The 25,734-nt window shown below is 39.3% G+C and overlaps 5 non-coding genes across 5 annotated transcripts; all 5 read left to right on the top strand.

The window, feature by feature from the left end:
- Positions 1-2,174: 2,174 nt before the first annotated feature.
- TRNAV-AAC (transfer RNA valine (anticodon AAC)) lies at positions 2,175-2,247 on the top strand. The gene has a single exon. It is a non-coding gene; the product is annotated as a tRNA-Val (tRNA).
- A 287-nt stretch (positions 2,248-2,534) lies between these two features.
- Positions 2,535-2,607, top strand: TRNAV-AAC (transfer RNA valine (anticodon AAC)). The gene has a single exon. It is a non-coding gene; the product is annotated as a tRNA-Val (tRNA).
- A 648-nt stretch (positions 2,608-3,255) lies between these two features.
- On the top strand, positions 3,256-3,328 carry TRNAV-AAC (transfer RNA valine (anticodon AAC)). The gene has a single exon. It is a non-coding gene; the product is annotated as a tRNA-Val (tRNA).
- Positions 3,329-6,855: 3,527 nt separating this feature from the next.
- Positions 6,856-6,928, top strand: TRNAV-AAC (transfer RNA valine (anticodon AAC)). Its single transcript has one exon. It is a non-coding gene; the product is annotated as a tRNA-Val (tRNA).
- A 287-nt stretch (positions 6,929-7,215) lies between these two features.
- TRNAV-AAC (transfer RNA valine (anticodon AAC)) lies at positions 7,216-7,288 on the top strand. Its single transcript has one exon. It is a non-coding gene; the product is annotated as a tRNA-Val (tRNA).
- Positions 7,289-25,734: the final 18,446 nt, after the last annotated feature.

Raw genomic sequence — 25,734 nt, 5'->3', positions numbered from 1 at the left:
AATCTTTTTAAGAGTTTCATAGTGTAGTGGTTATCATGTCTGCTTAACACGCAGAAGGTCCTGGGTTAAAAACCCAGTGGACTTATGTAGCTTTTTGGTCTTTTATGCATAAATGTACGTTTTCGAAAACAAGATATTGTGACGGCAACGGAAACCTTGAATCCAGAAATATTGGTTATGGTTTTAGAATCCTTTCAGACAATTTTTTTTTACCAAATAGATAAAGATTCTTGTTTGTTCAAGTGTACTTTTTGAAATATATATTATTAAACAGAAAACGTAAGCTCAATTTAAGCAAGATTTCAAGCACACACAAATGAATCTGATGTGCTTTCTTGCGGACAGAAAACTGTTTCAGAAAACATTTTTAAGGGTTCCATAGTGTAATGGTTATCACGCCTGCTTCACATGCAGAAGGTCCAGGATTCAAAACCCAGTGGAACTATGTAGTTGTCTGGTCTTTTATGCATAAATATACGTTTTCAAACAAGATATTGTGACGGCAACGGAAATCTTGAATCCAGACATATGGGTTATGTTTTTAGCATCCTTTCATACAAATTTTTCTTTACCAAATAGAGTAAGATTCTTGTTTGTTCAAGTGTACTTTTTGAAATATATATCATTAAACAGAAAACATAAGCTCAATTTAAGCAAGATTTCAAGCACACACAAATTAATCTGATGTGCTTTATTGCGGACTGAAAAGCTGTTTCAGATAATATTTTTAGGAGTTCCATAGTGTAGTGGTTATCATGTCTGCTTAACACGCAGAAGGTCCTGGGTTCAAAATCCAGTGGACTTATGTAGCTTTCTGGTCTTTTATGCATAAATGTACGTTTTCGAAAACAAGATATTGTGACGGCAACGGAAATCTTGAATCCAGAAATATTGGTTATGGTTTTAGCATCCTATTATACAATTTTTTCTTTACCAAATAGAGTAAGATTCTTGTTTGTTCAAGTGTACTTTTTGAAATATATATTATTAAACAGAAAACGTAAGCTCAATTTAAGCAAGTTTTCGAGCACACACAAATGAATCTGATGTGCTTTCTTGCGGACAGAAAAGCTGTTTCAGAATACATTTTTAGGAGTTCCATAGTGTAGTGGTTATCACGTCTGCTTAACACGCAGAAGGTCCTGGGTTCAAAATCCAGTGGTACTATGTAGTTGTCTTGTTTTTTATGTATAAATGTACGTTTTCAAACAAGATATTGTGACGGCAACGGAAATCTTGAATCCAGAAATATGGGTTATGTTTTTAGCATCCTTTCATACAATTTTTTCTTTACCAAATAGAGTAAGATTCTTGTTTGTTCAAGTGTACTTTTTGAAATATATATCATTAAACAGAAAACATAAGCTCAATTTAAGCAAGATTTCAAGCACACACAAATTAATCTGATGTGCTTTTTTGCGGACTGAAAAGCTGTTTCAGAAATCTTTTTAAGAGTTTCATAGTGTAGTGGTTATCATGTCTGCTTAACACGCAGAAGGTCCTGGGTTAAAAACCCAGTGGACTTATGTAGCTTTCTGGTCTTTTATGCATAAATGTACGTTTTCGAAAACAAGATATTGTGACGGCAACGGAAACCTTGAATCCAGAAATATTGGTTATGGTTTTAGAATCCTTTCAGACAATTTTTTTTTACCAAATAGATTAAGATTCTTGTTTGTTCAAGTGTACTTTTTGAAATATATATTATTAAACAGAAAACGTAAGCACAATTTAAGCAAGATTTCGAGCACACACAAATGAATCTGATGTGCTTTCTTGCGGACAGAAAAGCTGTTTCAGAACACATTTTTAGGAGTTCCATAGTGTAGTGGTTATCACGTCTGCTTAACACGCAGAAGGTCCTGGGTTCAAAATCCAGTGGAACTATGTAGTTGTCTTGTTTTTTATGTATAAATGTACGTTTTCAAACAAGATATTGTGACGGCAACGGAAATCTTGAATCCAGAAATATGGGTTATGTTTTTAGCATCCTTTCATACAATTTTTTCTTTACCAAATAGAGTAAGATTCTTGTTTGTTCAAGTGTACTTTTTGAAATATATATCATTAAACAGAAAACATAAGCTCAATTTAAGCAAGATTTCAAGCACACACAAATTAATCTGATGTGCTTTATTGCGGACTGAAAAGCTGTTTCAGATAATATTTTTAGGAGTTCCATAGTGTAGTGGTTATCATGTCTGCTTAACACGCAGAAGGTCCTGGGTTCAAAACCCAGTGGAACTATGTAGTTGTCTGGTTTTTATGCATAAATGTACGTTTTCAAACAAGATATTGTGACGGCAACGGAAATCTTGAATTCAGAAATATGGGTTATGGTTTTAGCATCCTTTTATACAATTTTTTCTTTACCAAATAGAGTAAGATTCTTGTTTGTTAAAGTGTACTTTTTGAAATATATATTATTAAACAGAAAACGTAAGCTCAATTTAAGCAAGTTTTCGAGCACACACAAATGAATCTGATGTGCTTTCTTGCGAACAGAAAAGCTGTTTCAGAATCCATTTTTTAGGAGTTCCATAGTGTAGTGGTTATCATGTCTGCTTAACACGCAGAAGGTCCTGGGTTCAAAACCCAGTGGAACTATGAAGTTGTCTTGTTTTTTAAGTATAAATGTACGTTTTCAAACAAGATATTGTGACGGCAACGGAAATCTTGAATCCAGAAATATGGGTTATGTTTTTAGCATCCTTTCATACAAATTTTTCTTTACCAAATAGAGTAAGATTCTTGTTTGTTCATGTGTACTTTTTGAAATATATATCATTAAACAAAAAACATAAGCTCAATTTAAGCAAGATTTCAAACACACACAAATTAATCTGATGTGCTTTTTTGCGGACTGAAAAGCTGTTTCAGAAATCTTTTTAAGAGTTTCATAGTGTAGTGGTTATCATGTCTGCTTAACACGCAGAAGGTCCTGGGTTAAAAACCCAGTGGACTTATGTAGCTTTCTGGTCTTTTATGCATAAATGTACGTTTTCGAAAACAAGATATTGTGACGGCAACGGAAATCTTGAATCCAGAAATATTGGTTATGGTTTTAGCATCCTTTTATACAATTTTTTCTTTACCAAATAGAGTAAGATTCTTGTTTGTTCAAGTGTACTTTTTGAAATATATATTATTAAACAGAAAACGTAAGCTCAATTTAAGCAAGTTTTCGAGCACACACAAATGAATCTGATGTGCTTTCTTGCGGACAGAAAAGCTGTTTCAGAATACATTTTTAGGAGTTCCATAGTGTAGTGGTTATCATGTCTGCTTAACACGCAGAAGGTCCTGGGTTCAAAACCCAGTGGAACTATGTAGTTGTCTTGTTTTTTAAGTATAAATGTATGTTTTCAAACAAGATATTGTGACGGCAACGGAAATCTTGAATCCAGAAATATGGGTTATGTTTTTAGCATCCTTTCATACAAATTTTTCTTTACCAAATAGAGTAAGATTCTTGTTTGTTCATGTGTACTTTTTGAAATATATATCATTAAACAAAAAACATAAGCTCAATTTAAGCAAGATTTCAAGCACACACAAATTAATCTGATGTGCTTTTTTGCGGACTGAAAAGCTGTTTCAGAAATCTTTTTAAGAGTTTCATAGTGTAGTGGTTATCATGTCTGCTTAACACGCAGAAGGTCCTGGGTTCAAAATACAGTGGAACTATGTAGCTTTCTGCTCTTTTATGCATAATTGCACGTTTTCGAAAACAAGATATTGTGACAGCAACGGAAACCTTGAATCCAGAAATATTGGTTATGGTTTTAGAATCCTTTCAGACAATTTTTTTTTACCAAATAGATTAAGATTCTTGTTTGTTCAAGTGTACTTTTTGAAATATATATTATTATACTGAAAAGGTAAGCTCAATTTAAGCAAGATTTCGAGCACACACAAATGCATCTGATGTGCTTTCTTGCAGACAGAAAACTGTTTCAGAAAACATTTTTAAGGGTTCCATAGTGTAATGGTTATCACGCCTGCTTCACATGCAGAAGGTCCAGGATTCAAAATCCAGTGGAACTATGTAGTTGTCTTGTTTTTTATGTATAAATGTACGTTTTCAAACAAGATATTGTGACGGCAACGGAAATCTTGAATCCAGAAATATGGGTTATGTTTTTAGCATCCTTTCATACAATTTTTTCTTTACCAAATAGAGTAAGATTCTTGTTTGTTCAAGTGTATTTTTTGAAATATATATCATTAAACAGAAAACATAAGCTCAATTTAAGCAAGATTTCAAACACACACAAATTAATCTGATGTGCTTTTTTGCGGACTGAAAAGCTGTTTCAGAAATCTTTTTAAGAGTTTCATAGTGTAGTGGTTATCATGTCTGCTTAACACGCAGAAGGTCCTGGGTTAAAAACCCAGTGGACTTATGTAGCTTTTTGGTCTTTTATGCATAAATGTACGTTTTCGAAAACAAGATATTGTGACGGCAACGGAAACCTTGAATCCAGAAATATTGGTTATGGTTTTAGAATCCTTTCAGACAATTTTTTTTTACCAAATAGATTAAGATTCTTGTTTGTTCAAGTGTACTTTTTGAAATATATATTATTAAACAGAAAACGTAAGCTCAATTTAAGCAAGATTTCAAGCACACACAAATTAATCTGATGTGCTTTATTGCGGACTGAAAAGCTGTTTCAGATAATATTTTTAGGAGTTCCATAGTGTAGTGGTTATCATGTCTGCTTAACACGCAGAAGGTCCTGGGTTCAAAATCCAGTGGAACTATGTAGTTGTCTTGTTTTTTAAGTATAAATGTACGTTTTCAAACAAGATATTGTGACGGCAACGGAAATCTTGAATCCAGAAATATGGGTTATGTTTTTAGCATCCTTTCATACAAATTTTTCTTTACCAAATAGATTAAGATTCTTGTTTGTTCAAGTGTACTTTTTGAAATATATATTATTATACTGAAAAGGTAAGCTCAATTTAAGCAAGATTTCGAGCACACACAAATGCATCTGATGTGCTTTCTTGCGGACAGAAAACTGTTTCAGAAAACATTTTTTAGGAGTTCCATAGTGTAGTGGTTATCACGCCTGCTTCACATGCAGAAGGTCCAGGATTCAAAATCCAGTGGAACTATGTAGTTGTCTTGTTTTTTATGTATAAATGTACGTTTTCAAACAAGATATTGTGACGGCAACGGAAATCTTGAATCCAGAAATATGGGTTATGTTTTTAGCATCCTTTTATACAATTTTTTCTTTACCAAATAGAGTAAGATTCTTGTTTGTTCAAGTGTACTTTTTGAAATATATTTCATTAAACAGAAAACATAAGCTCAATTTAAGCAAGATTTCAAACACACACAAATTAATCTGATGTGCTTTTTTGCGGACTGAAAAGCTGTTTCAGAAATCTTTTTAAGAGTTTCATAGTGTAGTGGTTATCATGTCTGCTTAACACGCAGAAGGTCCTGGGTTAAAAACCCAGTGGACTTATGTAGCTTTCTTGTCTTTTATGCATAAATGTACGTTTTCGAAAACAAGATATTGTGACGGCAACGGAAATCTTGAATCCAGAAATATTGGTTATGGTTTTAGCATCCTATTATACAATTTTTTCTTTACCAAATAGAGTAAGATTCTTGTTTGTTCAAGTGTACTTTTTGAAATATATATTATTAAACAGAAAACGTAAGCTCAATTTAAGCAAGTTTTCGAGCACACACAAATGAATCTGATGTGCTTTCTTGCGGACAGAAAAGCTGTTTCAGAATACATTTTTAGGAGTTCCATAGTGTAGTGGTTATCACGTCTGCTTAACACGCAGAAGGTCCTGGGTTCAAAATCCAGTGGAACTATGTAGTTGTCTTGTTTTTTATGTATAAATGTACGTTTTCAAACAAGATATTGTGACGGCAACGGAAATCTTGAATCCAGAAATATGGGTTATGTTTTTAGCATCCTTTCATACAATTTTTTCTTTACCAAATAGAGTAAGATTCTTGTTTGTTCAAGTGTACTTTTTGAAATATATATCATTAAACAGAAAACATAAGCTCAATTTAAGCAAGATTTCAAGCACACACAAATTAATCTGATGTGCTTTTTTGCGGACTGAAAAGCTGTTTCAGAAATCTTTTTAAGAGTTTCATAGTGTAGTGGTTATCATGTCTGCTTAACACGCAGAAGGTCCTGGGTTAAAAACCCAGTGGACTTATGTAGCTTTCTGGTCTTTTATGCATAAATGTACGTTTTCGAAAACAAGATATTGTGACGGCAACGGAAACCTTGAATCCAGAAATATTGGTTATGGTTTTAGAATCCTTTCAGACAATTTTTTTTTACCAAATAGATTAAGATTCTTGTTTGTTCAAGTGTACTTTTTGAAATATATATTATTAAACAGAAAACGTAAGCACAATTTAAGCAAGATTTCGAGCACACACAAATGAATCTGATGTGCTTTCTTGCCGACAGAAAAGCTGTTTCAGAACACATTTTTAGGAGTTCCATAGTGTAGTGGTTATCACGTCTGCTTAACACGCAGAAGGTCCTGGGTTCAAAATCCAGTGGAACTATGTAGTTGTCTTGTTTTTTATGTATAAATGTACGTTTTCAAACAAGATATTGTGACGGCAACGGAAATCTTGAATCCAGAAATATGGGTTATGTTTTTAGCATCCTTTCATACAATTTTTTCTTTACCAAATAGAGTAAGATTCTTGTTTGTTCAAGTGTACTTTTTGAAATATATATCATTAAACAGAAAACATAAGCTCAATTTAAGCAAGATTTCAAGCACACACAAATTAATCTGATGTGCTTTATTGCGGACTGAAAAGCTGTTTCAGATAATATTTTTAGGAGTTCCATAGTGTAGTGGTTATCATGTCTGCTTAACACGCAGAAGGTCCTGGGTTCAAAACCCAGTGGAACTATGTAGTTGTCTGGTTTTTATGCATAAATGTACGTTTTCAAACAAGATATTGTGACGGCAACGGAAATCTTGAATTCAGAAATATGGGTTATGGTTTTAGCATCCTTTTATACAATTTTTTCTTTACCAAATAGAGTAAGATTCTTGTTTGTTAAAGTGTACTTTTTGAAATATATATTATTAAACAGAAAACGTAAGCTCAATTTAAGCAAGTTTTCGAGCACACACAAATGAATCTGATGTGCTTTCTTGCGAACAGAAAAGCTGTTTCAGAATCCATTTTTTAGGAGTTCCATAGTGTAGTGGTTATCATGTCTGCTTAACACGCAGAAGGTCCTGGGTTCAAAACCCAGTGGAACTATGAAGTTGTCTTGTTTTTTAAGTATAAATGTACGTTTTCAAACAAGATATTGTGACGGCAACGGAAATCTTGAATCCAGAAATATGGGTTATGTTTTTAGCATCCTTTCATACAAATTTTTCTTTACCAAATAGAGTAAGATTCTTGTTTGTTCATGTGTACTTTTTGAAATATATATCATTAAACAAAAAACATAAGCTCAATTTAAGCAAGATTTCAAACACACACAAATTAATCTGATGTGCTTTTTTGCGGACTGAAAAGCTGTTTCAGAAATCTTTTTAAGAGTTTCATAGTGTAGTGGTTATCATGTCTGCTTAACACGCAGAAGGTCCTGGGTTAAAAACCCAGTGGACTTATGTAGCTTTCTGGTCTTTTATGCATAAATGTACGTTTTCGAAAACAAGATATTGTGACGGCAACGGAAATCTTGAATCCAGAAATATTGGTTATGGTTTTAGCATCCTTTTATACAATTTTTTCTTTACCAAATAGAGTAAGATTCTTGTTTGTTCAAGTGTACTTTTTGAAATATATATTATTAAACAGAAAACGTAAGCTCAATTTAAGCAAGTTTTCGAGCACACACAAATGAATCTGATGTGCTTTCTTGCGGACAGAAAAGCTGTTTCAGAATAAATTTTTAGGAGTTCCATAGTGTAGTGGTTATCACGTCTGCTTAACACGCAGTAGGTCCTGGGTTCAAAATCCAGTGGAACTATGTAGTTGTCTTGTTTTTTATGTATAAATGTACGTTTTCAAACAAGATATTGTGACGGCAACGGAAATCTTGAATCCAGAAATATGGGTTATGTTTTTAGCATCCTTTCATACAATTTTTTCTTTACCAAATAGAGTAAGATTCTTGTTTGTTCAAGTGTACTTTTTGAAATATATATCATTAAACAGAAAACATAAGCTCAATTTAAGCAAGATTTCAAGCACACACAAATTAATCTGATGTGCTTTTTTGCGGACTGAAAAGCTGTTTCAGAAATCTTTTTAAGAGTTTCATAGTGTATTGGTTATCATGTCTGCTTAACACTCAGAAGGTCCTGGGTTAAAAACCCAGTGGACTTATGTAGCTTTCTGGTCTTTTATGCATAAATGTATGTTTTCGAAAACAAGATATTGTGACGGCAACGGAAATCTTGAATCCAGAAATATTGGTTATGGTTTTAGAATCCTTTCAGACAATTTTTTTTTACCAAATAGATTAAGATTCTTGTTTGTTCAAGTGTACTTTTTGAAATATATATTATTATACTGAAAAGGTAAGCTCAATTTAAGCAAGATTTCGAGCACACACAAATGAATCTGATGTGCTTTCTTGCGGACAGAAAACTGTTTCAGAAAACATTTTTAAGGGTTCCATAGTGTAATGGTTATCACGCCTGCTTCACATGCAGAAGGTCCAGGATTCAAAACCCAGTGGAACTATGTAGTTGTCTGGTCTTTTATGCATAAATATACGTTTTCAAACAAGATATTGTGACGGCAACGGAAATCTTGAATTCAGAAATATGGGTTATGGTTTTAGCATCCTTTTATACAATTTTTTCTTTACCAAATAAAGTAAGATTCTTGTTTGTTCAAGTGTACTTTTTGAAATATATATTATTAAACAGAAAACGTAAGCTCAATTTAAGCAAGTTTTCGAGCACACACAAATGAATCTGATGTGCTTTCTTGCGGACAGAAAAGCTGTTTCAGAATACATTTTTAGGAGTTCCATAGTGTAGTGGTTATCACGTCTGCTTAACACGCAGAAGGTCCTGGGTTCAAAATCCAGTGGAACTATGTAGTTGTCTTGTTTTTTATGTATAAATGTACGTTTTCAAACAAGATATTGTGACGGCAACGGAAATCTTGAATCCAGAAATATGGGTTATGTTTTTAGCATCCTTTCATACAATTTTTTCTTTACCAAATAGAGTAAGATTCTTGTTTGTTCAAGTGTACTTTTTGAAATATATATCATTAAACAGAAAACATAAGCTCAATTTAAGCAAGATTTCAAGCACACACAAATTAATCTGATGTGCTTTTTTGCGGACTGAAAAGCTGTTTCAGAAATGTTTTTAAGAGTTTCATAGTGTAGTGGTTATCATGTCTGCTTAACACGCAGAAGGTCCTGGGTTAAAAACCCAGTGGACTTATGTAGCTTTCTGGTCTTTTATGCATAAATGTACGTTTTCGAAAACAAGATATTGTGACGGCAACGGAAATCTTGAATCCAGAAATATTGGTTATGGTTTTAGTATCCTTTCAGACATTTTTTTCATTACCAAATAGTGTAAGATTCGTGTTTGTTCAAGTGTACTTTTTGAAATATATATTATTAAACTGAAAAGGTAAGCTCAATTTAAGCAAGATTTCGAGCACACACAAATGAATCTGATCTGCTTTATTGCGGACAGAAAGCTGTTTCAGAAAACATTTTTAGGAGTTCCATAGTGTAGTGGTTATCACGTCTGCTTAACACGCACAAGGTCCTGGGTTCAAAACCCAGTGGAACTATGTAGTTGTCTGGTCTTTTATGCATAAATGTACGTTTTCAAACAAGATATTGTGACGGCAACGGAAACCTTGAATCCAGAAATATTGGTTATGGTTTTAGAATCCTTTCAGACAATTTATTCTTTACCAAATAGATTAAGATTCTTGTTTGTTCAAGTGTACTTTTTGAAATATATATTATTAAACTGAAAAGGTAAGCTCAATTTATGCAAGATTTCGAGCACACACAAATGAATCTGATCTGCTTTCTTGCGGACAGAAAAGCTGTTTCAGAGAACATTTTTAGGAGTTCCATAGTGTAGTGGTTATCACGTCTGCTTAACACGCAGAAGGTCCTGGGTTCAAAACTCAGTGGAACTATGTAGTTGTCTGGTCTTTTATGCATAAATGTACATTTTTGAAAACAAGATATTGTAACGGCAACGGAAATCTTGAATCCAGAAATATTGGATATGGTTTTAGTATCCTTTCAGACAATTTATTTTACCAAATAGAGTAAGATTCTTGTTTATTCAAGTGTACTTTTTGAAATATATATTATTAAACATAAAACGTAAGCTCAATTTAAGCAAGATTTCGAGCACATACAAATGAATCTGATGTGCTTTCTTGCGGACAGAAAAGCTGTTTCAGAAAACATTTTTAGGAGTTCCATAGTGTAGTGTTTATCACATCTGCTTAACACGCAGAAGGTCCTGGGTTCAAAACTCAGTGGAACTATGTAGTTGTCTGGTCTTTAATGCATAAATGTACATTTTTGAAAACAAGATATTGTAACGGCAACGGAAATCTTGAATCCAGAAATATTGGAAATGGTTTTAGTATCCTTTCAGACAATTTTTTTTTACCAAATAGAGTAAGATTCTTGTTTGTTCAAGTGTACTTTTTGAAATATATATTATTAAACAGGAAACGTAAGCTCCATTTAAGCGTGATTTTGAGCACACACAAATGAATCTGATATGCTTTCTTTCGGATAGAAAAGCTGTTTCAGGAAACAATTTTAAGCGTTCCATAGTGTAGTGGTTATCACATCTGCTTCACACGCAGAAGGTCCTTGGTTCAAAACCCAGTGGAACTATGTAGTTGTCTTGTCTTTTATGCATAAATATACATTTTCAAACAAGATATTGTGACGGCAACGGAAACCTTGAATCCAGAAATATTTGTTATGGTTTTAGAATACTTTCAGACAATTTTTTCTTTACCAAAAAGAGTAAGATTCTTGTTTGTTCAAGTGTACTTTTTGAAATATATATCATTAAACAGAAAAGGTAAGCTCAATTTATGCAAGATTTCGAGCACACACAAAAGAATCTGATGTGCTTTCTTGCGGACAGAAAAGCTGTTTCAGGAAACAATTTTAAGAGTTCCATTGTGTTGTGGTTAGCACATCTGCTTAATACGCAGAAGGTCCTGTGTTTAAAACCCAGTGGAACTATGTAGTTGTCTGGGCTTTTATGCATAAATGTTCGTTTTCAAACAAGATATTGTGACGGCAACGAAAATCTTGATTTCAGAAATATGGGCTATGGTTTTAGCATTCTTTCATACAATTTTTTCTTTACCAAATAGACTAAGATTCTTGTTTGTTCAAGTGTACTTTTTGAAATATATATTATTAAACAGAAAACGTAAGCTCAATTTAAGCAAGATTTCGAGCACACACAAATGAATCTGATGTGCTTTCTTGCGGACAGAACAGCTGTTTCAGGAAACAATTTTAAGAGTTCCATAGTGTTCTGGTTAGCACATCTGCTTAATACGCAGAAGGTCCTGTGTTTAAAACCCAGTGGAACTATGTAGTTGTCTGGGCTTTTATGCGTAAATGTTCGTTTTCAAACAAGATACTGTGACGGCAACGGAAATCTTGAATCCAGAAATATTGGTTATGGTTTTAGAATCCCTTCAGACAATTTTTTCTTTACCAAATAGAGTAAGATTCTTGTTTGTTCAAGTGTACTTTTTGAAATATATATTATTAAACAGAAAACGTACAGTGGCGACAAACTTTATTCGAAGTTGGCTAGTTCCGCGAATTTTGGAATATCCTGGTGATGTGCGGTTTAGTAATGTTTTCTCCCGGGGTGTATTGCGGTATATCGCGCCTGTGATTTAAGCATTTTATTCCCGCTGGCTGCAATACTGCAATGCCGTGTAAAAACGCATGGGGGCGTTTGCGAGCTGTTGTCTTTGAAGCCGAGAAATTCATGAATTGTAATGTAGTATATACTGTATAACAACAACCCCTATAACCCCTAACATACACAAACAGTACTGTATATGCACATCAATGATACTATAGGCCGTACCCTGGCGAGATGTGTTTGCAGCAGAGAGAGAACCGCTGCTCTCTCTGCGCAAACATCGGCACATTAAAATTTATTTAAAATACATTTTTATTCATAGTGTACATGTGCAGGGGGTCTCCGGAGCTGAACTGCGTTGGTTTCAGGTCCGGGGACCCCCTGCTCCCCGAGATACAGCCCCCTTTATGAGGTGCCGGTATCCCTCTACTTTTAAAGGTCCCGACATGTAAACAAAGTAGAGGGATACCGGCACCCCCTAAAGGGGCCTGTATCTCGGGAAGCAGGGGGTCCCCGGAACTAAAACCACAGCGGTTCTGCTGCGGAGACCCTCTGCACATCTACAGTATGAATAAAACACATATATAAATAAACACTTGTTCCTTACCTTTGCGGCTATGTGCTATGGTAACGAAGCAGCATGAATGTATTTTTAATAATATTGTACAGTGAGCAGGGGGTCCCCGAGCCAGAAATTAATGCTCAAGGGGCCCTCTGCTCCTGCACAATATTATTAAAAATACAGAAATGCTGCTTCATTTCCATAGCGTATAGCCGCTAAGGCAATGAAGGGGTTAACCCACCGTGCCCGCTTTATTGTGGGTAGCGGGGGGGGTGAGGGGGGTATTTGGCCCTTGGTGTGAGTTTAGGACTTGCAGGGGGGTTGCGGGTGCACTTAACCCCTTCACGACCGTAGCAGTTAATACCGCTACGGCCGTGAAGGGGTTAACCCCTCCCGCTAACCCCCGAAAGCCCTAAACAGCCACCGTTGGGGCTAATACCCCCTTCACCCACCCCTGCTACCCACAATAAAAAAAAGTCACACACAGCAGCCACCCAGAAAATAAATAAATAAATCTAAATAAATAAATGAATATAAATAAATACAATTAAAATACATTTTTATTCATAGTGTAGATGTGCAGGGGGTCTCGGGAGCTGAACCTCATTGGTTTCTGGTCCGGGGACCCCCTGCTCCCCGAGATACAGCCCCCTTTATGAGGTGCCGTTTTACCTCTGCGTTTAAAGGTCCCGATCACGTGACTGCGGCCTGTAAATCAAGCAGAGGGATACCGGCACCCCCTAAAGTGGCCTGTATCTCGGGGAGCAGGGAGTCCCCGACCTGAAACCAAAATGTTTCTGCTCAGGAGACCCTCTGCACATGTACAGTATAAATAAAACACACACATCAATAAAGAATCATTCTTTACCTTTGCGGCTATGTGCTATGGTAATGAAGCAGCATTTCTGTATTTTTAATTATATTGTACAGTGAGCTGGGGGTTCCCTGAGCCAGAAATTAATGCTCAGGGGACCCCCTGCTCCTGCACAATATTATTAAAAATACAGAAATGCTGCTTCATTACCATAGCGTATAGCCGCTAAGGCAATGAAGGGTTAAGGCAGAATAAACAATAAATACATTAAATACATATTTTTAATGTGTGTGTTAAACCTCCCTGCCTTCACTGTAATCTATGTAAAAAACCCTCCCCCTATTGTGTGTTTTAAACCTCCCTGCCTTCACTGTAATCTATGTAAAAAAACCTCCCCCTATTGTGTGTGAAGCTTCCCTGCCTTCACTGTAATCTATGTAAAACACCCTCCCCTATTGTGTCTGCTAAACTTCACTGCTTTGACTAATCTGTGTAAGCCCCCCTCCCCATATTGTGTCAGTTAAATCTGCCTGGCCTGTGTTTCTGTGAGTGCAGTGTACTGTATATAAATGTGGGGAGGGGGATCCCGTGTAAATAACCACACCCACTACCCACCTGCACATGGCCCCTCCGCTGCTGCAAAAAAGAAACAAAAATTAAAACATACAAAGTAATGTCCCCTAACCCCTTAATCACCATAGCGGTTATTAACCGCTACAGTCATTAAGGGGTTAACCCACCCTCACCCACCACTCGTGATGCCTACATACCCTCCCACACTAACCTCCCCCCCCCGTGAGGCCTAACCACCCAGTACCCACAAGGGAGGCCTACCCACATACCGTTGGGGAAACACCCCCCCCCACCACCAGTACCCACAATAAAAACAATACAGTGCCCCACAATAAACATCCTTCTATTTATTAAATACATTACCCACCACCTGTGCCCCCCCCCATAAATACAAGATTTATTCTTTTACATACAGGGTTCATAACGCAGCTCCACGCGAGTCCCCGGTGGGCTGGCGGGGCACCTGGACAGACCTACAGTTTTATAACAAATAAACAAAAGACACCCTGTGGGCAGCACTCATTGTAAGCAAATATGAATTGGTGATAGATTTAAAATTAAAATGCTTTAATCGTATAATTTAAAATAAATGTCAAAATTGTATGTGGTGACAAAATACAAAAAACAGACAAAAATATATAAAATACTATAACTGAGATCTAGGGGGAGAGGTGGAGTACCCACCTAACTGCTAATTGGCAGAGATCAACAATCAAGGACTGAATAGTCAACCCCCTAGTTCAGCAATGACAAGGTTAAAAAGCCTGTAAAGTAGATACAGGTGACGGAGAACTACCCATGCAAAGGTATATACCAATGTGCTATGCACAATAGAGTGAAAGCTCACTGATGGTAGTTTGATAGTCCACAGTGAAGATAGTGAGGAGTACCCTCAATATAGGGTTAAAGCAAGCCTAGCTATAAAAAGATCAATATGGTAGGCGATGTGTTATATAATAGTGTGCACAAGAGCTCACAAAGTGTGGTGCTTAGCTCTGGGGCACGGATCTAGTCCGTATCCAGTTATAGCCCCCTAGTATAAATGTGCCACTTAAACATGCTTAATAATACCTCACAAAATACATTGGTCAGTCAGTGACTATCAGTAGCTAGATGCACAGGAGCTTACAAAATGTATTTTACAGCTCTGGGGCACGGATCTAGTCCGTATCCAGTTATGGCCCCCTAATACAAATGTGCCACTGTAGCAGATAAGTATACAGACTGTGAAAACATAGTGAGCAAACACATGAATGAGCCGAGGGGAGAGGGAATACATGCAATGCAAAAGTAGTCAGCAGCAATTACACTTACACGTGCTGGGTAAGGTGAGGTAATTAAATATGTAGCCTATACGATCCAAATTCTGCTGTGGGTCCGCTTCATTGATGATGTCCTGGTCCTGTGGCAGGGGACCAGGGCGTCATTTATTGAATTCATCAACATACTCAACAACAACGAGTTCAACCTTCACTTAACGTATGAAATTGACACACAGGAAGTTACTTTCCTTGACTTAAAAATTTCCAGAGGTGCTGGTGACAAATGGGAAACGCTCATGTGTTTGCTCACTATGTTTTCACAGTCTGTATACTTATCTGCTACAGTGGCACATCTGTATTAGGGGGCCATAACTGGATACGGACTAGATCCGTGCCCCAGAGCTGTAAAATACATTTTGTAAGCTCCTGTGCATCTAGCTACTGATAGTCACTGACTGACCAATGTATTTTGTGAGGTATTATTAAGCATGTTTAAGTGGCACATTTATACTAGGGGGCTATAACTGGATATGGACTAGATCCGTGCCCCAGAGCTACAGTAAGCACCACACTTTGTGAGCTCTTGTGCACACTATTATATAACACATCGCCTACCATATTGATCTTTTTATAGCTAGGCTTGCTTTAACCCTATATTGAGGGTACTCCTCACTATCTTCACTGTGGACTATCAAACTACCATCAGTGAGCTTTCACTCTATTGTGCATAGCACATTGGTATATACCTTTGCATGGGTAGTTCTCCGTCACCTGTATCTACTTTACAGGCTTTTTAACCTTGTCATTGCTGAACTAGGGGGTTGACTATTCAGTCCTTGATTGTTGATCTCTGCCAATTAGCAGTTAGGTGGGTACTCCACCTCTCCCCCTAGATCTCAGTTATAGTATTTTATTTTATATATTTTTGTTTGTTTTTTGTATTTTGTCACCACAGTCAGTTGTCCATTCTTTCAACAATTTTGACATTTATTTTAAATTATACGATTAAAGCATTTTAATTTTAAATCTATCACCAATTCATATTTGCTTACAACGAGTGCTGCCCACAGGGTGTCTTTTGTTTATTTGTTATAATTCTGCTCCTTCCCCTTATTGCACCGTTGTCAATTCTTTTTGATTAGAGGCTGATGCGAGGGTTTCTACCCCTTTCCCCTTTCCCATTGTTGCAGACCTACAGTTTACCAGCAGCCCTTTTTACACAGGTTCTGGAGGCCTGCTGGTGGGTCCCGCCAGCACCATAGCCCCCAGGTGGTCTCCTTGGGTCACCGTGGGCCACAATTGGGTCCCCATGGTAGGCCCGCGGATGTCTGGGAGCCCCGGGTCAGACCCACAGGTGTCTGCGGGGCCTCGGGTGGTTCCCTCGGAGGTCTGGGGAACTCACGAGTGCTCACTACGGGTCCGCGGTGCCCCCACAGAAGTGGGACCACACATCATCATCCCCGCACCTACGGGTCGGCGGTGCCCCCACAGAAGTGGGACCACACATCATCATCCCCGCAGACTACGGGTTGGCGGTGCCCCCACAGATGTGAGACCACCGCTTCATCTCCGCATGTGTCACCCGTGGAACCACCAGCCTGATACCCTTGGGATACCCGAGGATACCCGCAGGTGGTCTCCAGAGGTCCCACGCAGAACCACGGAACCAACCATGAATGTAAAAAAAATAAACCTGGCCTATACATTCAATACATACACCCTCCCCCCTAACACCTACAGTACAATAATGTGCAAAATAACTATTATCCAGATATGGATAATAGATTAATTGCCCATTATTAAAAACATTAACTAGCATATACAAATAAATTAAGTACTACTGACCTCATCAATAAGAAGTGTCCATCGCCAGCAAAATCCTTGTCTTGCCCACAACATACATAGCAAATACAAAGCCAATATATTGCAATTACATTCAGATATCAATTAACCCCTTAAACACCTTATCAGATAATAACCGCAAAGATGATTAAGGGGTTAAGCCACAGTGGCCCGATACCCACCCTTCACCCATGAATTTGTACAGTGGCTTCATCATGCAACTATATTTATATACTGTATATATATACAGAGAGAGAGAGAGAGAGAGAGAGATACAGTATATATATATATATATATATATATATATATATATATATATATATTGTGACAAACGGCTTACTCCGGGGCTCCGCCGTCTGTCCGGGACTGTTAGAACACGGTCTTTTAGGGTAGGTTAAATGATGAGACGTCACGTACTGTTCCTTTAAACAGGCTATGCCTGGTTTATTCAGTCCCAGGCACTGAGACTGCCACAGTTTAAACAGAAAACAAAGCCAAACAAAAAGCTGCTCGTCTTAGCGATAACTTAAACTTAGATGTCCCTGACTCAGAGTTGGAAGTGGCTTGTCCACTTCCACCAACAAAATAAGTACCTTTGCAGTCTTTAGACAAACTAACAGAATGAATGAAGCGATTTGGGAAAGAGGCTTTCTCACCCCTCTGCAGTTCAGCAGCCTTCCAGGCTCTTGGGCGGGGCCCAGAGGAAACAGGAAACAGGTCTTATATACCTGAACTCTAATCAGCATGACAGGTGACAGAAAACAGGCAGCAGACAAACTGTGGAATGGAGTGCCTGTACCACGAGGCTGCCCTGTTCAGTTTAGACAGGACAGAAACTGTTCAGTATCCTGGGAGCCCTGTATATGGAGTTTATTACCAACCCCTGGTTTCTGTCACATATCCTCCCCCCCAGCTCAGACCTCGAGGGGTGAGCGACCATGGATATTAGGGAGTGCATCCTTGACAACCCGTCGGCATTGCCATGTTTGTGCCCCGACCTGTGTTCCACAGAAAATTTAAAGGGCTGTAGGCTTAGGAACCACCTGGTCACCCTAGCGTTCTTCTCCCTATTTTGACACATCCAGGTAAGGGGTGCATGATCTGTGACCAATCGGAACTTTCTCCCCAACAGATAATACTTGAGTGTCTCTACAGCCCACTTTATTGCGAGACACTCTTTCTCGACTATGGAGTAATTTTTCTCCTGGGGATTTAGTTTCCTACTTAAATAAAGGATGGGGTGCTCCTCCCCTTGAGACTCCTGGGAGAGTACCGCCCCCAGCCCTACCTCAGATGCGTCGGTTTGGACTACGAACTCTTTGGAGAAGTCAGGTGTGACCAACACTGGTTGGGCACAGAGAGCTTCTTTCAGGCTTCTAAAGGCCTGTTCGGCTTCGGGGGACCACTTTACCATTAGCGGTCCTCTTGCTTTTGTGAGGTCGGTTAGTGGGGTTGCCTTAGTTGCAAAATTGGGAATAAACCTCCTATAGTAGCCAATTAACCCCAAAAAGGTCCTTACTTGTTTTTTTGTGACTGGCCTTGGCCAATTTTGTATCGCCTCTACTTTGAGTGTTTGTGGTTTGAGTAACCCTCTACCAATAGAATACCCCAGATACTTGGCCTCCTCCAGACCAATAGTGCATTTAGCGGGGTTAGCAGTTAGTCCAGCAGACCGAACTGCGTCGAGCACAGCTTGGACCTTTGGAAGGTGGGACTGCCAATCTTCACTATGGATTACCACATCATCCAGGTAGGCGGCAGCGTACCGAACATGTGGTTTTAAAATTTTATCCATCATTCTTTGGAATGTGGCGGGAGCTCCATGTAAGCCAAAAGGCAGCACCTTATATTGAAAGAGGCCGTCTGGGGTTGAGAAGGCTGTTTTTTTCTTTTGCCCTTTCTGTGAGGGGAACCTGCCAGTACCCTTTTGTTAGGTCTAGGGTTGTGAGATATCGGGCTTTGCCCAGTCTCTCTACAAGTTCATCCACCCTGGGCATAGGATAAGTATCAAATTTTGACACCGCGTTTAGTTTCCGGTAGTCATTACAAAACCTTGTTGTACCGTCTGGCTTTGGGACTAAAACTATAGGGCTGTTCCACCCACTTTGGGATTCCTCAATTACGCCTAGTTTTAGCATTTTTTTAACCTCTAAACTTATAGCCTCTCTCTTGGCCTCTGGGATTCGGTACGGTTTAAGGTTAACTCGGACCCCCGGTTCAGAGACTATGTCATGTTTAATTACGTTAGTTTTACCTGGCTGTGTAGAGAAGATTTCTTTGTTCCTTCTCACTAAACTCTGGACCTCTCGTTTCTGATGCACGGACAGTGTTTCAGCTATGCTAACCTCTGGGTCAGTTTCTTGATTCTCTGACGGACCTGGGGGTACTAGGGTTAACAAGACCTCTCTATCTTTCCAGGGCTTGAGTAGGTTTATATGGTAAATTTGCTCAGGTTTCCTCCTACCTGGCTGCCTTACCCTTTAATTTACTTCTCCCACTCTTTCCAAGACCTCATATGGCCCATGCCATTTAGCAAGGAATTTACTCTCCACGGTGGGAACCAGAACTAGTACCCTATCACCTGGAAAAAAAATTCTGACCCTAGCACCCTTATTATACGTATTCCTTTGTGCTTCTTGAGCTTTCTCCATGTGTTCCCTCACTATGGGTAGGACTGCAGCAATGCGGTCCTGCATTTGGGCAACATGCTCTATTACACTTCTGTAAGGGGTAACCTCGTGTTCCCAAGTTTCTTTGGCTATATCCAGTAAGCCCCTTGGATGTCGGCCATACAATAGTTCAAACGGGGAGAAGCCTGTGGATGACTGGGGAACTTCCCTAATGGCAAATAACAGGTATGGTAACAAACAGTCCCAGTTTTTCCCATCCTTATCGACCGCCCGGCGTAACATGCTCTTTAAGGTTTTATTGAACCTTTCCACTAAACCATCTGTTTGTGGATGATAGACTGAGGTTCTGAGATGCTTGATTTTTAGGAGTTTACATAGCTCTTTTGTTACTTGGGACATAAATGGTGTTCCCTGGTCAGATAAGATCTCTTTAGGAATTCCGACCCGGGAAAACAGAAGTACTAACTCTTTTGCTATGTTTTTAGCAGAGGTGCTACGTAGGGGAACTGCCTCCGGATATCGGGTAGCATAATCTAATATTACCAATATATGCTGATGTCCCCTAGCAGACTTTATTAGGGGTCCTACTAGATCCATAGCAATCCGGTCAAATGGTACCTCTATTATGGGAAGGGGTACCAATGGGCTGCGGTATGCTTTGAACGGGGCGGTGATCTGACATTCTGGGCATGAGGAACAATAGTTTGTAATTTCTGCCAGAACCCCAGGCCAATAAAAGCTTCGGAGAACCTTTTCTTTTGTCTTTTCCACCCCTAGGTGTCCCCCCAATGGATGACTATGTGCGAGGTGTAATACTACGTTACGAATGTCCGTGGTACCAACAATTGTTTAGTTGTAACTGATTTTCTTTTATCAACCCGATATACTAGGTCGTTCTCTACCTCGAAGTAGGGGTAAGCAAGTGACCTATCTGGTTGGCCATGAGTACTATTCTGGTCCCGTATATTTCCCCTTGCTACCGCTAATGTGGGGTCCTCCCACTGGGCCTTCTTAAAACTCCCAGGACTGACCTCTAGGTCAGCGAGGGTCTTATCCTGTACTGGGGTGGTAAGTGCCTGATCAACATCTTGATTTGGGGTATTCCCTACCAAAGTAGTGATGGGGAAGGGAATTTCACAGCACTCCTCCTTTTCCCCTTTCTTATTTGGGCCCTCGTCAACCTCCATTTCTGAAAAAGGGAAAGGATTTGTTTCTTCTAACACTTCGTTATGGTCTGCTATTGAACTCTGGGCGCTATTCAATGCTGGGGACCACATTTTTAGAAAATGGGGAAAGTCGGTCCCTATTAACACATCATGTGCCAGTTTGGGTACAACACCCACCTTGAAATCTAAAGAACCAAATTCTGTTTCAAAAAAAACATCAACAGTGGAATATTCATGATTATCCCCATGTATACAACAAATTGCCACTCTTTGTGAACTGTTTACCTGTTTCTTCTTAATGGGCAATAGGTATTCGGACACTAGTGTGACCATACTCCCAGAGTCAAGAAGTGCCCGAACCCTCTTACCATTAACCTTTACAAATGCCCACAGATGGTTATTCAAGGGGTCCTCTGGGCTAGGGCCCATACATTGGGACAACAGCGAATAAGGTTCCACGCTGTTGCATTGCATGGGCTCATCATTTAGTGGGCAGATTTTTGCTGTGTGGCCCCTCTCATGACAATTTACACATTTAGGTACATAGTCTGTGTCCCACTTAGAGCCTTTTCCCGGCTCCCCATGTTGGCTATTGCCCTTAGTGTGCGAACCACTGTTGCTGGTGCTGCGTGAAGGTGGTCGCCGCTCTTCAGCTCCCCTTAACCCCGGTACCCTTTTACCGTCTCTGGAAGAGTCCTGGAACCTCGGGTAGTGGGGTTGCTCCACGACTGTGGGTTGCGGGTGCTCTCCTGCTGCATTGTACCTTTCTACGAGGGCCACAAGCTCATCCGCATTGTGGGGGTCACTCCGACTGACCCAATGGCGTAAGGCAGAGGGAAGTTTCCTCAAGAACTGGTCCATGACCAACCGTTCCACGATGTGGCTTGCTGAGTTGATCTCGGGTTGTAGCCACTTCCGGGCGAGGTGGATGAGGTCATACATCTGGCTTCGGGTGGCTTTATCCATCGTGAAGGACCATGCGTGAAACCTTTGGGCGCGAACAGCCGTGGTTACGCCGAGGCGGGCGAGGATCTCGAACTTCAATTTTGCATAGACGTTAGCTTCGGCTGGCTCTAGATCAAAGTAAGCCTTCTGGGGTTCGCCGCTTAGGAAGGGTGCGATTAGACCAGCCCACTCAGCTTCTGGCCATCCCTCTCTCTGTGCCGTGCGTTCAAACGTGAGAAGATAGGCTTCCACATCATCCGAGGGTCCCATCTTCTGAAGGTAGTGGCTTGCCCTGGTCATTTTCGGAACTGGGGCTGCCGCTGCCAGTGGAAGGTTACTGATAGTCTCCCTCAGGATCTCGAGTTCCTGCTGTAAGCCCTGAGCGAACCGCTGTTGCTCCTCTTTCAGCAAGCGGTTTGTCTCTTGCTGGTTTGCATTCGCCTGTTGCAGGGCTTCATTCGCGTCTCTCTGGACAGCGACATTGCGTACCAGCGCACTCACCACGTCTTCCATCTTGTTTGGAGAGAGAGAAAAAAAACCTTTTTTTTTTTTTTTTCTTTAAAGTTCTTTAACCCCCAGACCTTTTAGTGTTCTGCCCGCATTCTCCACCATATGTGACAAACGGCTTACTCCGGGGCTCCGCCGTCTGTCCGGGACTGTTAGAACACGGTCTTTTAGGGTAGGTTAAATGATGAGACGTCACGTACTGTTCCTTTAAACAGGCTATGCCTGGTTTATTCAGTCCCAGGCACTGAGACTGCCACAGTTTAAACAGAAAACAAAGCCAAACAAAAAGCTGCTCGTCTGAGCGATAACTTAAACTTAGATGTCCCTGACTCAGAGTTGGAAGTGGCTTGTCCACTTCCACCAACAAAATAAGTACCTTTGCAGTCTTTAGACAAACTAACAGAATGAATGAAGCGATTTGGGAAAGAGGCTTTCTCACCCCTCTGCAGTTCAGCAGCCTTCCAGGCTCTTGGGCGGGGCCCAGAGGAAACAGGAAACAGGTCTTATATACCTGAACTCTAATCAGCATGACAGGTGACAGAAAACAGGCAGCAGACAAACTGTGGAATGGAGTGCCTGTACCACGAGGCTGCCCTGTTCAGTTTAGACAGGACAGAAACTGTTCAGTATCCTGGGAGCCCTGTATATGGAGTTTATTACCAACCCCTGGTTTCTGTCACAATATATATATATATATATATATAATATATATATATATATATATATATATATACATATATACAGTATATACACTGGCGACACACTTTATTCGAGCTCGGCCAGTCCCACGAATTCGGGTATACCCGGGTGTATTGAGGTTTGTGACTGTTTTCTGCCCGAGTGCATTGAGTTATTTTCCAGGCAGGGATTGAAGCATTTTATTCCCGCTGGCTGCAATACTGCACAGTACATATATATATACTGCAATACAATTCATGAATTTATGCCATCTGGTAGACACGCGAAGCATTGCAGCCTATTAAATCCTAATCATTATCATTTAACAGATCAGCCGCCCATCAGCCAGGCATGAACCCAGGCTGGTAAGGCAAATGCAACGGGGCTTGTCAGAGGTGAGGAGCGGCGCATTCCAGGTATCTGCCAGGTACATACTGGGTATTTGCTCGAATAAAGTGTGTCGGTGCAGTACACACACATGATGAACCAATATACAAATACATGTAGAAGGGTTATCAAAACCATACTGTCCTACAAATAACACTGCTCCATAGAACTTCTCCAATGACACACTACATTAAAATATATTTCCTTTAATAATCCCAACTGATTTTACAATCTAAATCATCACAATCCAATGAAAAGCCAATGAAACACCTCACATTCCAATATAAATGATGCATAAAATCTATGCACCATATACATTCTGCAAATGAATCAACCAAGTAAACAAAAATCAATTAGCAATCATTATTTACATCCCTAAACAATTCACACTCCATCCCGAACAATGAAACAATTAACTAATTCACGCCTGGAGCAGAACAATTTAGCCTGTGAAAAAATACAGTACCGACCAGAATACAACCTTTAAAACCAAGGCAACACACAATACAATACCAACGATTACATCTATCTAATTTTAAAATACTTTAAACTCACAATAAAGCATAGCAGCATAGACAAATTAATTTAAAACACATCAAATCAAGCTTTTAAAACAACATCACTTCTTACCCTGTATGTATATATCTCTCTAGACATATATATATACATACATACAGTGGCAAGAAATGATATACCACAAAAAAAAAAAACACATGTTAAAAAAGCTTTTGAAAAAATTAACAAGTTAAATAAAATACATTTCTTTAGTTCACTTACCATTACTTGCCCCCACCGACTCCCGTTGCGCACCTTACTCACAAACCAATCCACCAGGCACAGGAACCCATAAAATAATAAACCATAAAAAAATAAACTTTAAACTAAAAAAACAAATCAATCCACGGGTCTTCTATTTGTAATCCATCTTCATCTGTATTCTTCTTTCTTCTAACTTCTTCCGGGCGGGGCGGGGTCTTCTTTCCATCCTCGGCCACGCCCTGGCCTATTTTCTTCCCCGGAACTCCTTCCTCCGCGGCGTCTGGCTTCAAAATGAGACGACATAGGCTTTTAAAGGCCTATGACGTCACATTTTTCGTCATGGTTCCCACGGTCCTGATTGGGCCGTGAAAACCATGTGTTTTGGCCGATAAAAAAAAAAATGATGACGTCACTTAAAGGGAATGAAAGCACAGCCAATCAGAATGGCTTTGCTTCAATTGCCTTTAAGATGACGTCATGAAAAGACACATGGCCGCCCTCACATGGTATGGTAGCCAATTAGAGCGTGGGAACTCCATCCCTACTCTGATTGGCTCTAGTATACCATGTGACAGAGGCTTGGGGGGAAAAAGGATGTGACGTCATTGAAAGCTTGTCACATGGTACTAGAGCCAATCAGAGCGTGGGAACTCCATCCCTACTCTGATTGGCTGTAGTATGTCACATCCATTTTCCCCCCAAGCCTCTGTCACATGGTATACTAGAGCCAATCAGAGTAGGGATGGAGTTCCCACGCTCTGATTGGCTACCATACCATGTGACGGCGGCCATGTGTCTTTTCATGACGTCATCTTAAAGGCAATTAAAGCAAAGCCATTCTGATTGGCTGTGCTTTCATTCCCTTTAAGTGACGTCATCATTTTTTTTTTATCGGCCAAAACACATGGTTTTCACGGCCCAATCAGGACCGTGGGAACCATGATGAAAAATGTGACGTCATAGGTCTTTAAAAGCCTATGTTGTCTCATTTTGAAGCCAGACGCCGCGGAGGAAGGACCTCCGGGGAAGAAAAAAGGCCAGGGCGTGGCCGAGGACGGAAAGAAGACCCCGCCCCGCCCGGAAGAAGATAGAAGAAAGAAGAATACAGATGAAGATGGATTACAAATAGAAGACCCGTGGATTGATTTGGATTTTTAGATTAAAGTTTATTTTTTTATGGTTTATTATTTTATGGGTTCCTGTGCCTGGTGGATTGGTTCGTGAGTAAGGTGCACAATGGGAGTCGGTGGGGGCAAGTAATGGTAAGTGTACTAAAGAAATGTATTTTATTTAACTTGTTAATTTTTTCAAAAGCTTTTTTAACATGTGTATTTTTTTTTTTGTGGTATATCATTTCTTGCCACTGTATGTATGTATGTATATATGTCTAGAGAGATATATACATACAGGGTAAGAAGTGATGTTGTTTTAAAAGCTTGATTTGATGTGTTTTAAATTAATTTGTCTATGCTGCTATGCTTTATTGTGAGTTTAAAGTATTTTAAAATTAGATTGATGTAATCGTTGGTATTGTATTGTGTGTTGCCTTGGTTTTAAAGGTTGTATTCTGGTCGGTACTGTATTTTTTCACAGGCTAAATTGTTCTGCTCCAGGCGTGAATTAGTTAATTGTTTCATTGTTTGGGATGGAATGTGAATTGTTTAGGGATGTAAATAATGATTGCTAATTGATTTTTGTTTACTTGGTTGATTCA

This window comes from Ascaphus truei, chromosome 18 (assembly GCF_040206685.1).
Source record: "Ascaphus truei isolate aAscTru1 chromosome 18, aAscTru1.hap1, whole genome shotgun sequence".
Classification (NCBI taxonomy): domain Eukaryota; kingdom Metazoa; phylum Chordata; class Amphibia; order Anura; family Ascaphidae; genus Ascaphus; species Ascaphus truei.
Note: the sequence above shows the minus strand (reverse complement) of the source record. Positions and strands in the feature narration are given on the sequence as shown.